Raw genomic sequence first — 15,096 nt, forward strand, 5'->3', positions numbered from 1 at the left:
AAGTGCAAGAAGACTGACTCTTCGTACTGACTATGTTTTGAACCATCCCTGTGACACTAGTTGTGGATTCCAATGCATGACTTCAGATTTACTGTATCCCTCTGACCTTCTTATTAACGATGAAACACAGAAATTGCATCGGAATTGAATACTAAAGGCACAATGCCGAATTAAGTACAAGAAGACTGACTCTTCTTACTGTCGATGATTTGAACCACTCCTGTGACAGTAGTAATAGATTCCGATGGTTCACTCCAGGTTAACTGTATCCCTTGGACCATCTTATTGACGATGAAACACAGAACTTGCATCGGAATTAAATACAAAAGGTACAATGCCGACTTAAGTGCAAGAAGACTGACTCTTCGTACTGACTATGTTTTGTACCATCCCTGTGACACTAGTTATAGATTCCAATGCATGACTTCAGATTTACTGTATCCCTCTGACCTTCTTATTAACGATGAAACACAGAAATTGCACCGGAATTAAATACTAAAGGCACAATGCCGACTTAAGTACAAGAAGACTGTCTCTTCCTACTGTCTATGGTTTGAACCATTCCTGTGACACTAGTTATAGATTCCGATGCTTCACTTCAGGTTTACTGTATCCCTCTGACCTTCTTATTGACGATGAAACACAGAAATTGCATCGGAATTAAATACAAAAGGCACAATGCCGACTTAAGTACAAGAATACTGACTCTTCTTACTGTCTATGTTTTGAACCATCCCTGTGTCACTAGTTATAGATTCCGATGCTTCACTCCAGGTTTACTGTATTCCTCTGACCTTCTTATTACCGATGAAACACAGAAATTGCATCGGAATTAAATACTAAAGGCACAATGCCGAATTAAGTACAAGAAGACTGACTCTTCTTACTGTCGATGTTTTGAACCATTCCTGTGACAGTAGTAGTAGATTCCGAAGGTTCACTCCAGGTTAACAGTATCCCTTGCCTCTACTTATTGAAGATGAAACACAGAAACTGCATCGGAATTAAATAAAAAATGCTCAATGCCGACTTAAGTACAAGAAGACTGACCCTACTTATAGTCTATGTTTTGAACCATTGCTGTGACACTAGTTATAGATTTCGAAGCTTCACTTCAGGTTTACTGTATCCCTCTGACCTTCTTATTGACGATGAAACACAGAAATTGCATCGGAATTAAATAGAAAAGGCACAATGCCGACTTCAGTACAAGAAGACTGACTCTTCTTACTGTCTATGTTTTGAATAATTCCTGTGACACTAGTTATGGATTTCGATGCTTCACTCCAGGTTTACTGTATCCCTTGGACCTCCTTATTGACGAAGAAACACAGAAATTGCATCGGAATTAAATACAAATGGGACAACGCCGACTTAAGTACAAGAAGACTGACTCTTCTTACTGACTATGATTTGAACCATTCCTGTAACACTAGTTATAGATTCCGGTGCTTCAGTTGAGGTTTACTGTATCCCTTGGACCTTCTTATTGACGATGAAACACAGAAATTGCATCGCCATTAAAAAAAAAAGGCACAATGCCAACTTAAGTACAAGAATACTGACTCTTCTTACTGTCTATGATTTGAACCATCCCTGTGTCACTAGTTATAGATTCCGATGCTTCACTCCAGGTTTACTGTATCCCTTGCTCCTTCTTATTGACGATGAAACACAGAAATTTCATCGGAATGAAATACAAAAGGCACAATGGCGACTTAAGTACAAGAAGACTGACTCTTCTTACTGACTATGATTTGAACCATTCATGTGACACTAGTTATAGCTTCCGGTGCTTCACTTTAGGTTTACTGTATCACTTGGACCTACTTATTGACGATGAAACACAGAAATTGCATCGGAAATAAATACAAAAGGCACAATGCCGACTTAAGTACAAGAAGATTGACTCTTCTTACTGACTATGTTTGAACCAATCCTGTGACACTAGTTATAGAATCTGATGATACACTTCAGGTTTAGTGTATCGCTTGGACCTTCTTATTGACGATGAAACACAGATATTGCAACGGAATTAAATACAAAAGCACAATGCCGACTTAAGTACAAGAAGACTGACTCTACTCACTGACTATGTTTTGAACCATTCCTGTGACTCTAGTTATAGATTCCGATGCTTGACTTCAGATTTACTGTATCCCTCTGACCTTCTTATTAACGATGAAGCACAGAAATTGCATAGGAATTAAATAGAAAAGGCACAATGCCGACTTAAGTACAAGAAGACTGTCTCTTCCTACTGTCTATGTTTTGAACCATTCCTGTGACACTAGTTATAGATTCCGATGCTTCACTTCAGGTTTATTGTATCCCTCTGACCTTCTTATTGACGATGAAACACAGAAATTTCATCGGAACTAAATACAAAGGCCACAATGCCGAATTAAGTACAAGAAGACTGACTCTTCCCACTGTCTATGCTTTGAACCATTCCTGTTTCACTAGTTATAGATTCCGAAACTTCACTTCAGCTTTACTGTATCCCTTGGACCTACTTATTAACGATGAAACACAGAAATTGCATCGGCATTAAATACAAAAGGCACAATGCCGACTTAAGTACAAGAAGACTGAGTCTTCTTACTGACTATGCTTTGAACCATTTCTGTGACACTAGTTATAGATTCCGATGCTTAACTCCCGATTTACTGTATCCCTTGGACCTTCTTCTTGACGATGAAATACAAAAATAGCATCGGAATTAAATACAAAATGCACAATGCCGACTTAAGTAAAGGAAGACTGACTCTTCTTACTGACTATGATTTGAACCATTCCTGTGACACTAGTTATAGATTCCGATGCTTCACTCCAGGTTTACTATATCCCTTGGACCTCCTTATTGACGAAGAAACACAGAAATTGCATCGGAATTAAATGCAAAAGGCACAATGCCAACTTAACTACAAGAAGACTGTCTCTTCTTACTGACTATGTTTTGAACCATTCCTGTGCCACTAGTTGTAGATCCCGTTGCTTCACTTCAGGTTTACTGTTTCCCTTGGACCTTCTTATTGACGATGAAACACAGAAATTGCATCGGAATTAAATACAAAAGGCACAATGCCGACTTAAGTACAAGAATACTGACTGTTCTTACTGTCTATGTTTTGAACCATCCCTGTGTCACTAGTTATAGATTCCGATGCTTCACTCCAGGTTTACTGCATCCCTTGGACCTTCTTAATGACGATGAAACACAGAACTTGCATCGGAATTAAATACAAAAGGTACAATGCCGACTTAAGTGCAAGAAGACTGACTCTTCGTACTGACTATGTTTTGAACCATCCCTGTGACACTAGTTGTGGATTCCAATGCATGACTTCAGATTTACTGTATCCCTCTGACCTTCTTATTAACGATGAAACACAGAAATTGCATCGGAATTAAATACTAAAGGCACAATGCCGAATTAAGTACAAGAAGACTGACTCTTCTTACTGTCGATGATTTGAACCACTCCTGTGACAGTAGTAATAGATTCCGATGGTTCACTCCAGGTTAACTGTATCCCTTGGACCATCTTATTGACGATGAAACACAGAACTTACATCGGAATTAAATACAAAAGGTACAATGCCGACTTAAGTGCAAGAAGACTGACTCTTCGTACTGACTATGTTTTGAACCATCCCTGTGACACTAGTTATAGATTACAATGCATGACTTCAGATTTACTGTATCCCTCTGACCTTCTTATTAACGATGAAACACAGAAATTGCATCGGAATTAAATACTAAAGGCACAATGCCGACTTAAGTACAAGAAGACTGTCTCTTCCTACTGTCTATGGTTTGAACCATTCCTGTGACACTAGTTATAGATTCCGATGCTTCACTTCAGGTTTACTGTATCCCTCTGACCTTCTTATTGACGATGAAACACAGAAATTGCATCGGAATAAAATACAAAAGGCACAATGCCGACTTAAGTACAAGAATACTGACTCTTCTTACTGTCTATGTTTGAACCATCCCTGTGTCACTAGTTATAGATTCCGATGCTTCACTCCAGGTTTACTGTATTCCTCTGACCTTCTTATTACCGATGAAACACAGAAATTGCATCGGAATTAAATACTAAAGGCACAATGCCAAATTAAGTACAAGAAGACTGACTCTTCTTACTGTCGATGTTTTGAACCATTCCTGTGACAGTAGTAGTAGATTCCGATGGTTCACTCCAGGTTAACAGTATCCCTTGGACCTACTTATTGAAGATGAAACACAGAAACTGCATCGGAATTAAATAAAAAAGCTCAATGCCGACTTAAGTACAAGAAGACTGACCCTACTTATAGTCTATGTTTTGAACCATTGCTGTGACACTAGTTGTAGATTTCGAAGCTTCACTTCAGGTTTACTGTATCCCTCTGACCTTCTTATTGACGATGAAACACAGAAATTGCATCGGAATTAAATAGAAAAGGCACAATGCCGACTTAAGTACAAGAAGACTGACTCTTCCCACTGTCTATCATTTGAACATTCCTGTTACACTAGTTATAGATACCGATGCGTCACTACAGGTTTACTATATCCCTTGGTCCTTCTTATTGACGATGAAACACAGAAATTGCATCGGAATTAAATACAAAAGGGACAACGCCGACTTAAGTACAAGAAGACTGACTCTTCTTACTGACTATGATTTGAACCATTCCTGTAACACTAGTTATAGATTCCGGTGCTTCAGTTGAGGTTTACTGTATCCCTTGGACCTTGTTATTGACGATGAAACACAGAAATTGCATCGCAATTAAAAAAAAAGGCACAATGCCAACTTAAGTACAAGAATACTGACTCTTCTTACTGTCTATGATTTGAACCATCCCTGTGTCACTAGTTATAGATTCCGATGCTTCACTCCCGGTTTACTGTATCCCTTGCTCCTTCTTATTGACGATGAAACTCAGAAATTGCATCGGAATGAAATACAAAAGGCACAATGGCGACTTAAGTACAAGAAGACTGACTCTTCTTATTGACTATGATTTGAACCATTCATGTGACACTAGTTATAGCTTCCGGTGCTTCACGTTAGGTTTACTGTATCACTTGGACCTACTTATTGACGATGAAACACAGAAATTGCATCGGAAATAAATACAAAAGGCACAATGCCGACTTAAGTACAAGAAGATTGACTCTTCTTACTGACTATGTTTGAACCAATCCTGTGACACTAGTTATAGAATCTGATGATACACTTCAGGTTTAGTGTATCGCTTGGACCTTCTTATTGACGATGAAACACAGATATTGCAACGGAATTAAATACAAAAGCACAATGCCGACTTAAGTACAAGAAGACTGACTCTTCTCACTGACTATGTTTTGAACCATTCCTGTGACTCTAGTTATAGATTCCGATGCTTGACTTCAGATTTACTGTATCCCTCTGACCTTCTTATTAACGATGAAGCACAGAAATTGCATAGGAATTAAACAGAATAGGCACAATGCCGACTTAAGTACAAGAAGACTGTCTCTTCCTACTGTCTATGTTTTGAACCATTCCTGTGACACTAGTTATAGATTCCGATGCTTCACTTCAGGTTTATTGTATCCCTCTGACCTTCTTATTGACGATGAAACACAGAAATTGCATCGGAACTAAATACAAAAGCCACAATGCCGAATTAAGTACAAGAAGACTGACTCTTCCCACTGTCTATGCTTTGAACCATTCCTGTTTCACTAGTTATAGATTCCGAAACTTCACTTCAGCTTTACTGTATCCCTTGGACCTACTTATTTACGATGAAACACAGAAATTGCATCGGCATTAAATACAAAAGGCACAATGCCGACTTAAGTACAAGAAGACTGAGTCTTCTTACTGACAATGCTTTGAACCATTTCTGTGACACTAGTTATAGATTCCGATGCTTAACTCCCGATTTACTGTATCCCTTGGACCTTCTTCTTGACGATGAAATACAAAAATAGCATCGGAATTAAATACAAAAGGCACAATGCCGACTTAAGTAAAAGAAGACTGACTCTTCTTACTGACTATGATTTGAACCATTCCTGTGACACTAGTTATAGATTCCGATGCTTCACTCCAGGTTTACTATATCCCTTGGACCTCCTTATTGACGAAGAAACACAGAAATTGCATCGGAACTAAATGCAAAAGGCACAATGCCAACTTAACTACAAGAAGACTGTCTCTTCTTACTGACTATGTTTTGAACCATTCCTGTGCCACTAGTTGTAGATCCCGTTGCTTCACTTCAGGTTTACTGTTTCCCTTGGACATTCTTATTGACGATGAAACACAGAAATTGCATCGGAATTAAATACAAAAGGCACAATGCCGACTTAAGTACAAGAATACTGACTCTTCTTACTGTCTATGTTTTGAACCATCCCTGTGTCACTATTTATAGATTCCGATGCTTCACTCCAGGTTTACTGTATTCCTCTGACCTTCTTATTACCGATGAAACACAGAAATTGCATCGGAATTAAATACTAAAGGCACAATGCCGAATTAAGTACAAGAAGACTGACTCTTCTTACTGTCGATGTTTGAACCATTCCTGTGACAGTAGTAGTAGATTCCGATGGTTCACTCCAGGTTAACAGTATCCCTTGGACCTACTTATTGAAGATGAAACACAGAAACTGCATCGGAATTAAATAAAAAAGCTCAATGCCGACTTAAGTACAAGAAGACTGACCCTACTTACAGTCTATGTTTTGAACCATTGCTGTGACACTAGTAATAGATTTCGAAGCTTCACTTCAGGTTTACTGTATCCCTCTGACCTTCTTATTGACGATGAAACACAGAAATTGCTTCGGAATTGAAAAGAAAAGGCACAATGCCGACTTAAGTACAAGAAGACTGACTCTTCCCACTGTCTATGATTTGAACATTCCTGTTACACTAGTTATAGATACCGATGCGTCACTTCAGGTTTACTATATCCCTTGGACCTTCTTATTGACGATGAAACACAGAAATTGCATCGGAATTAAATACAAAAGGCACAATACCGACTTATGTACAAGAAGACTGACTCCTCTTACTGACTATGATTTGAACCATTCCTGTGACACTAATTATAGACTCTGATGCTTCACTTCAGGTGTACTGTATCCTTTGGACCTTCTTATTGAAGATGAAACACAGAAATTGCATCGGAATTAAATACAAAAGGCACAATGCCAACTTAAGTACAAGAATACTGACTCTTCCTACTGTCTATGTTGTGAACCATCCCTGTGACACTAGTTACAGATTCCGATGCTTCACTCCAGGTTTACTGTATCCCTTGGACCTTCTTATTGACGATGAAACACAGATATTGCTTCGGAATTAAATACAAAACGCACAATGCCGACTTCAGTACAAGAAGACTGACTCTTCTTACTGTCTATGTTTTGAATAATTCCTGTAACACTAGTTATGGATGTCGATGCTTCACTCCAGGTTTACTGTATCCCTTGGACCTCCTTATTGACGAAGAAACACAGAAATTGCATCGGAATTAAATACAAAAGGGACAACGCCGACTATAGTAGTAGAAGGCTGACTCCTCTTGCTGACTATGATTTGAACCATTCCTGTACACTAGTTATAGATTCCGGTGCTTCAGTTCAGGTTTACTGCATCCCTTGGACCTTGTTATTGACGATGAAACACAGAAATTGCATCGCAATTAAAAAAAAAGGCACAATGCCAACTTAAGTACAAGAATACTGACTCTTCTTACTGTCTATGATTTGAACCATCCCTGTGTCACTAGTTATAGATTCCGATGCTTCACTCCAGGTTTACTGTATCCCTTGCTCCTTCTTATTGACGATGAAACACAGAAATTGCATCGGAATGAAATACAAAAGGCACAATGGCGACTTAAGTACAAGAAGACTGACTCTTCTTCCTGACTATGATTTGAACCATTCATGTGACACTAGTTATAGCTTCCGGTGCTTCACTTTAGGTTTACTGTATCACTTGGACCTACTTATTGACGATGAAACACAGAAATTGCATCGGAAATAAATACAAAAGGCACAATGCCGACTTAAGTACAAGAAGACTGACTCTTCTTACTGACTATGTTTGAACCAATCCTGTGACACTAGTTATAGAATCTGATGCTACACTTCAGGTTTAGTGTACCGCTTGGACCTTCTTATTGACGATGAAACACAGATATTGCAACGGAATTAAATACAAAAGGCACAATGCCGACTTAAGTACAAGAAGTCTGACTCTTCTCACTGACTATGTTTTGAACCATTCCTGTGACACTAGTTATAGATTCCACTGCTTGACTTCAGATTTACTGTATCCCTCTGACCTTCTTATTAACGATGAAGCACAGAAATTGCATAGGAATTAAATAGAAAAGGCACAATGCCGACTTAAGTACAAGAAGACTGACTCTTCCCACTGTCTATGCTTTGAACCATTCCTGTTACACTAGTTATAGATTCCGAAACTTCACTTCAGGTTTACTGTATCCCTTGGACCTACTTATTGACGATGAAACACAGAAATTGCATCGGAATTAAATACAAAAGGCACAATGCCGACATAAGTACAAGAATACTGACTCTTCTTACTGTCTATGTTTTGAACCATCCCTGAGACACTAGTTATAGATTCCGATGCTTCACTCCAGTTTTACTGTATCCCTTGGACCTTCTTGTTGACGATGAAACACAGAAATTGCATCGGAGTTAAATCCAAAAGGCACAATGCCGACTTAAGTACAAGAATACTGACTGTTCTTACTGTCTATGTTTTGAACCATCCCTGTGTCACTAGTTATAGATTCCGATGCTTCACTCCAGGTTTACTGCATCCCTTGGACCTTCTTATTGACGATGAAACACAGAACTTGCATCGGAATTAAATACAAAAGGTACTATGCCGACTTAAGTGCAAGAAGACTGACTCTTCGTACTGACTATGTTTTGAACCATCCCTGTGACACTAGTTGTAGATTCCAATGCATGACTTCAGATTTACTGTATCCCTCTGACCTTCTTATTAACGATGAAACACAGAAATTGCCTCGGAATTAAATACTAAAGGCACAATGCCGACATAAGTACAAGAAGATTGACTCTTCTTACTGACTATGTTTGAACCAATCCTGTGACACTAGTTATAGAATCTGATGATACACTTCAGGTTTAGTGTATCGCTTGGACCTTCTTATTGACGATGAAACACAGATATTGCAACGGAATTAAATACAAAAGGCACAATGCCGACTTAAGTACAAGAAGACTGACTCTTCTCACTGACTATGTTTTGAACCATTCCTGTGACTCTAGTTATAGATTCCGATGCTTGACTTCAGATTTACTGTATCCCTCTGACCTTCTTATTAACGATGAAGCACAGAAATTGCATAGGAATTAAATAGAAAAGGCACAATGCCGACTTAAGTACAAGAAGACTGTTTCTTCCTACTGTCTATGTTTTGAACCATTCCTGTGACACTAGTTATAGATTCCGATGCTTCACTTCAGGTTTATTGTATCGCTCTGACCTTCTTATTGACGATGAAACACAGAAATTGCATCGGAACTAAATACAAAAGCCACAATGCCGAATTAAGTACAAGAAGACTGACTCTTCCCACTGTCTATGCTTTGAACCATTCCTGTTTCACTAGTTATAGATTCCGAAACTTCACTTCAGCTTTACTGTATCCCTTGGACCTACTTATTGACGATGAAACACAGAAATTGCATCGGCATTAAATACAAAAGGCACAATGCCGACTTAAGTACAAGAAGACTGAGTCTTCTTACTGACTATGCTTTGAACCATTTCTGTGACACTAGTTATAGATTCCGATGCTTAACTCCCGATTTACTGTATCCCTTGGACCTTCTTCTTGACGATGAAATACAAAAATAGCATCGGAATTAAATACAAAAGGCACAATGCCGACTTAAGTAAAAGAAGACTGACTCTTCTTACTGACTATGATTTGAACCATTCCTGTGACACTAGTTATAGATTCCGATGCTTCACTCGAGGTTTACTATATCCCTTGGACCTCCTTATTGACGAAGAAACACAGAAATTGCATCGGAATTAAATGCAAAAGGCACAATGCCAACTTAAGTACAAGAATACTGACTCTTCTTACTGTCTATGTTTTGAACCATCCCTGTGTCACTAGTTATAGATTCCGATGCTTCACTCCAGGATTACTGTATCCCTTGGACCTTCTTATTGACGATGAAACACAGAAATTGCTTCGGAATTAAATACAAAACGCACAATGCCGACTTCAGTACAAGAAGACTGACTCTTCTTACTGTCTATGTTTTGAATAATTCCTGTAACACTAGTTATGGATTTCGATGCTTCACTCCAGGTTTACTGTATCCCTTGGACCTCCTTATTGACGAAGAAACACAGAAATTGCATCGGAATTAAATACAAAAGGGACAACGCCGACTAAAGTACAAGGAGACTGACTCTTCTTACTGACTATGATTTGAACCATTCCTGTAACACTAGTTATAGATTCCGGTATTCAGTTCAGGTTTACTGTATCCCTTTGACCTTGTTATTGACGATGAAACACAGAAATTGCATCGCAATTAAAAAAAAAAGGCACAATGCCAACTTAAGTACAAGAATACTGACTCTTCTTACTGTCTATGATTTGAACCATCCCTGTGTCACTAGTTATAGATTCCGATGCTTCACTCCAGGTTTACTGTATCCCTTGCTCCTTCTTATTGACGATGAAACACAGAAATTGCATCGGAATGAAATACAAAAGGCACAATGGCGACTTATGTACAAGAAGACTGACTCTTCTTCCTGACTATGATTTGAACCATTCATGTGACACTAGTTATAGCTTCCGGTGCTTCACTTTAGGTTTACTGTATCACTTGGACCTACTTATTGACGATGAAACACAGAAATTGCATCGGAAATAAATACAAAAGGCACAATGCCGACTTAAGTACAAGAAGACTGACTCTTCTTACGGACTATGTTTGAACCAAGCCTGTGACACTAGTTATAGAATCAGATGCTACCCTTCAGGTTTAGTGTACCGCTTGGACCTTCTTATTGACGATGAAACACAGATATTGCAACGGAATTAAATACAAAAGGCACAATGCCGACTTAAGTACAAGAAGACTGACTCTTCTCACTGACTATGTTTTGAACCATTCCTGTGACACTAGTTATAGATTCCGATGCTTGACTTCAGATTTACTGTATCCCTCTGACCTTCTTATTAACGATGAAGCACAGAAATTGCATACGAATTAAATAGAAAAGGCACAATGCCGACTTAAGTACAAGAAGACTGTCTCTTCCTACTGTCTATGTTTTGAACCATTCCTGTGACACTAGTTATAGATTCCGATGCTTGACTTCAGATTTACTGTATCCCTCTGACCTTCTTATTAACGATGAAGCACAGAAATTGCATAGGAATTAAATAGAAAAGGCACAATGCCGAATTAAGTACAAGAAGACTGACTCTTCCCACTGTCTATGCTTTGAACCATTCCTGTTACACTAGTTATAGATTCCGAAGCTTCACTTCAGGTTTACTGTATCCCTTGGACCTACTTATTGACGATGAAACACAGAAATTGCATCGGAATTAAATACAAAAGGCACAATGCCGACATAAGTACAAGAATACTGACTCTTCTTACTGTCTATGTTTTGAACCATCCCTGAGACACTAGTTATATATTCCGATGCTTCACTCCAGTTTTACTGTATCCCTTGGACCTTCTTGTTGACGATGAAACACATAAATTGCATCGGAATTAAATACAAAAGGCACAATGCCGACTTAAGTACAAGAATACTGACTGTTCATACTGTCTATGTTTTGAACCATCCCTGTGTCACTAGTTATAGATTCCGATGCTTCACTCCAAGTTTACTGTATCCCTTGCTCCTTCTTATTGTCGATGAAACACAGAAATTGCATCGGAATGAAATACAAAAGGCACAATATCGACTTAAGTACAAGAAGACTGACTCTTCTTACTGACTATGATTTGAACCATTCCTGTAACACTAGTTATAGTTTCCGGTGCTTCAGTTGAGGTTTACTGTATCCCTTGGACCTTGTTATTGACGATGAAACACAGAAATTGCATCGCCATTAAAAAAAAAAAGGCACAATGCCAACTTAAGTACAAGAATACTGACTCTTCTTACTGTCTATGATTTGAACCATCCCTGTGTCACTAGTAATAGATTCCGATGCTTCACTCCAGGTTTACTGTATCCCTTGCTCCTTCTTATTGACGATGAAACACAGAAATTGCATCGGAATGAAATACAAAAGGCACAATGGCGACTTAAGTACAAGAAGACTGACTCTTCTTACTGACTATGATTTGAACCATTCATGTGACACTAGTTATAGCTTCCGGTGCTTCACTTTAGGTTTACTGTATCACTTGGACCTATTTATTGACGATGAAACACAGAAATTGCATCGGAAATAAATACAAAAGGCACAATGCCGACTTAAGTACAAGAAGATTGACTCTTCTTACTGACTATGTTTGAACCAATCCTGTGACACTAGTTATAGAATCTGATGATACACTTCAGGTTTAGTGTATCGCTTGGACCTTCTTATTGACGATGAAACACAGATATTGCAACGGAATTAAATACAAAAGCACAATGCCGACTTAAGTACAAGAAGACTGACTCTTCTCACTGACTATGTTTTGAACCATTCCTGTGACTCTAGTTATAGATTGCGATGCTTGACTTCAGATTTACTGTATCCCTCTGACCTTCTTATTAACGATGAAGCACAGAAATTGCATAGGAATTAAATAGAAAAGGCACAATGCCGACTTAAGTACAAGAAGACTGTCTCTTCCTACTGTCTATGTTTTGAACCATTCCTGTGACACTAGTTATAGATTCCGATGCTTCACTTCAGGTTTATTGTATCCCTCTGACATTCTTATTGACGATGAAACACAGAAATTGCATCGGAACTAAATACAAAAGCCACAATGCCGAATTAAGTACAAGAAGACTGACTCTTCCCACTGTCTATGCTTTGAACCATTCCTGTTTCACTAGTTATAGATTCCGAAACTTCACTTCAGCTTTACTGTATCCCTTGGACCTACTTATTAACGATGAAACACAGAAATTGCATCGGCATTAAATACAAAAGGCACAATGCCGACTTAAGTACAAGAAGACTGAGTCTTCTTACTGACTATGCTTTGAACCATTTCTGTGACACTAGTTATAGATTCCGATGCTTAACTCCCGATTTACTGTATCCCTTGGACCTTCTTCTTGACGATGAAATACAAAAATAGCATCGGAATTAAATACAAAATGCACAATGCCGACTTAAGTAAAGGAAGACTGACTCTTCTTACTGACTATGATTTGAACCATTCCTGTGACACTAGTTATAGATTCCGATGCTTCACTCCTGGTTTACTATATCCCTTGGACCTCCTTATTGACGAAGAAACACAGAAATTGCATCGGAATTAAATGCAAAAGGCACAATGCCAACTTAACTACAAGAAGACTGTCTCTTCTTACTGACTATGTTTTGAACCATTCCTGTGCCACTAGTTGTAGATCCCGTTGCTTCACTTCAGGTTTACTGTTTCCCTTGGACCTTTTTATTGACGATGAAACACAGAAATTGCATCGGAATTAAATACAAAAGGCACAATGCCGACTTAAGTACAAGAATACTGACTGTTCTTACTGTCTATGTTTTGAACCATCCCTGTGTCACTAGTTATAGATTCCGATGCTTCACTCCAGGTTTACTGCATCCCTTGGACCTTCTTATTGACGATGAAACACAGAACTTGCATCGGAATTAAATACAAAAGGTACAATGCCGACTTAAGTGCAAGAAGACTGACTCTTCGTACTGACTATGTTTTGAACCATCCCTGTGACACTAGTTGTGGATTCCAATGCATGACTTCAGATTTACTGTATCCCTCTGACCTTCCTATTAACGATGAAACACAGAAATTGCATCGGAATTAAATACTAAAGGCACAATGCCGAATTAAGTACAAGAAGACTGACTCTTCTTACTGTCGATGATTTGAACCACTCCTGTGACAGTAGTAATAGATTCCGATGGTTCACTCCAGGTTAACTGTATCGCTTGGACCATCTTATTGACGATGAAACACAGAACTTGCATCGAAATTAAATACAAAAGGTACAATGCCGACTTAAGTGCAAGAAGACTGACTCTTCGTACTGACTATGTTTGAACCATCCCTGTGACACTAGTTATAGATTCCAATGCATGACTTCAGATTTACTGTATCCCTCTGACCTTCTTATTAACGATGAAACACAGAAATTGCATCGGAATTAAATACTAAAGGCACAATGCCGACTAAGGTACAAGAAGACTGTCTCTTCCTACTGTCTATGGTTTGAAATATTCCTGTGACACTAGTTATAGATTCCGATGCTTCACTTCAGGTTTACTGTATCCCTCTGACATTCTTATTGACGATGAAACACAGAAATTGCATCGGAATAAAATACAAAAGGCACAATGCCGACTTAAGTACAAGAATACTGACTCTTCTTACTGTCTATATTTTGAACCATCCCTGTGTCACTAGTTATAGATTCCGATGCTTCACTCCAGGTTTACTGTATTCCTCTGACCTTCTTATTACCGATGAAACACAGAAATTGCATCGGAATTAAATACTAAAGGCACAATGCCGAATTAAGTACAAGAAGACTGACTCTTCTTACTGTCGATGTTTTGAACCATTCCTGTGACAGTAGTAGTAGATTCCGATGGTTCACTCCAGGTTAACAGTATCCCTTGGACCTACTTATTGAAGATGAAACACAGAAACAGCATCGGAATTAAATAAAAAAGGCTCAATGCCGACTTAAGTACAAGAAGACTGACCCTACTTATAGTCTATGTTTTGAACCATTGCTGTGACACTAGTTGTAGATTTCGAAGCTTCACTTCAGGTTTACTGTATCCCTCTGACCTTCTTATTGACGATGAAACACAGAAATTGCATCGGAATTAAATA

The sequence above is a fragment of the Schistocerca piceifrons genome, unplaced genomic scaffold, assembly GCF_021461385.2.
Source record: "Schistocerca piceifrons isolate TAMUIC-IGC-003096 unplaced genomic scaffold, iqSchPice1.1 HiC_scaffold_1632, whole genome shotgun sequence".
Lineage (NCBI taxonomy): Eukaryota > Metazoa > Arthropoda > Insecta > Orthoptera > Acrididae > Schistocerca > Schistocerca piceifrons.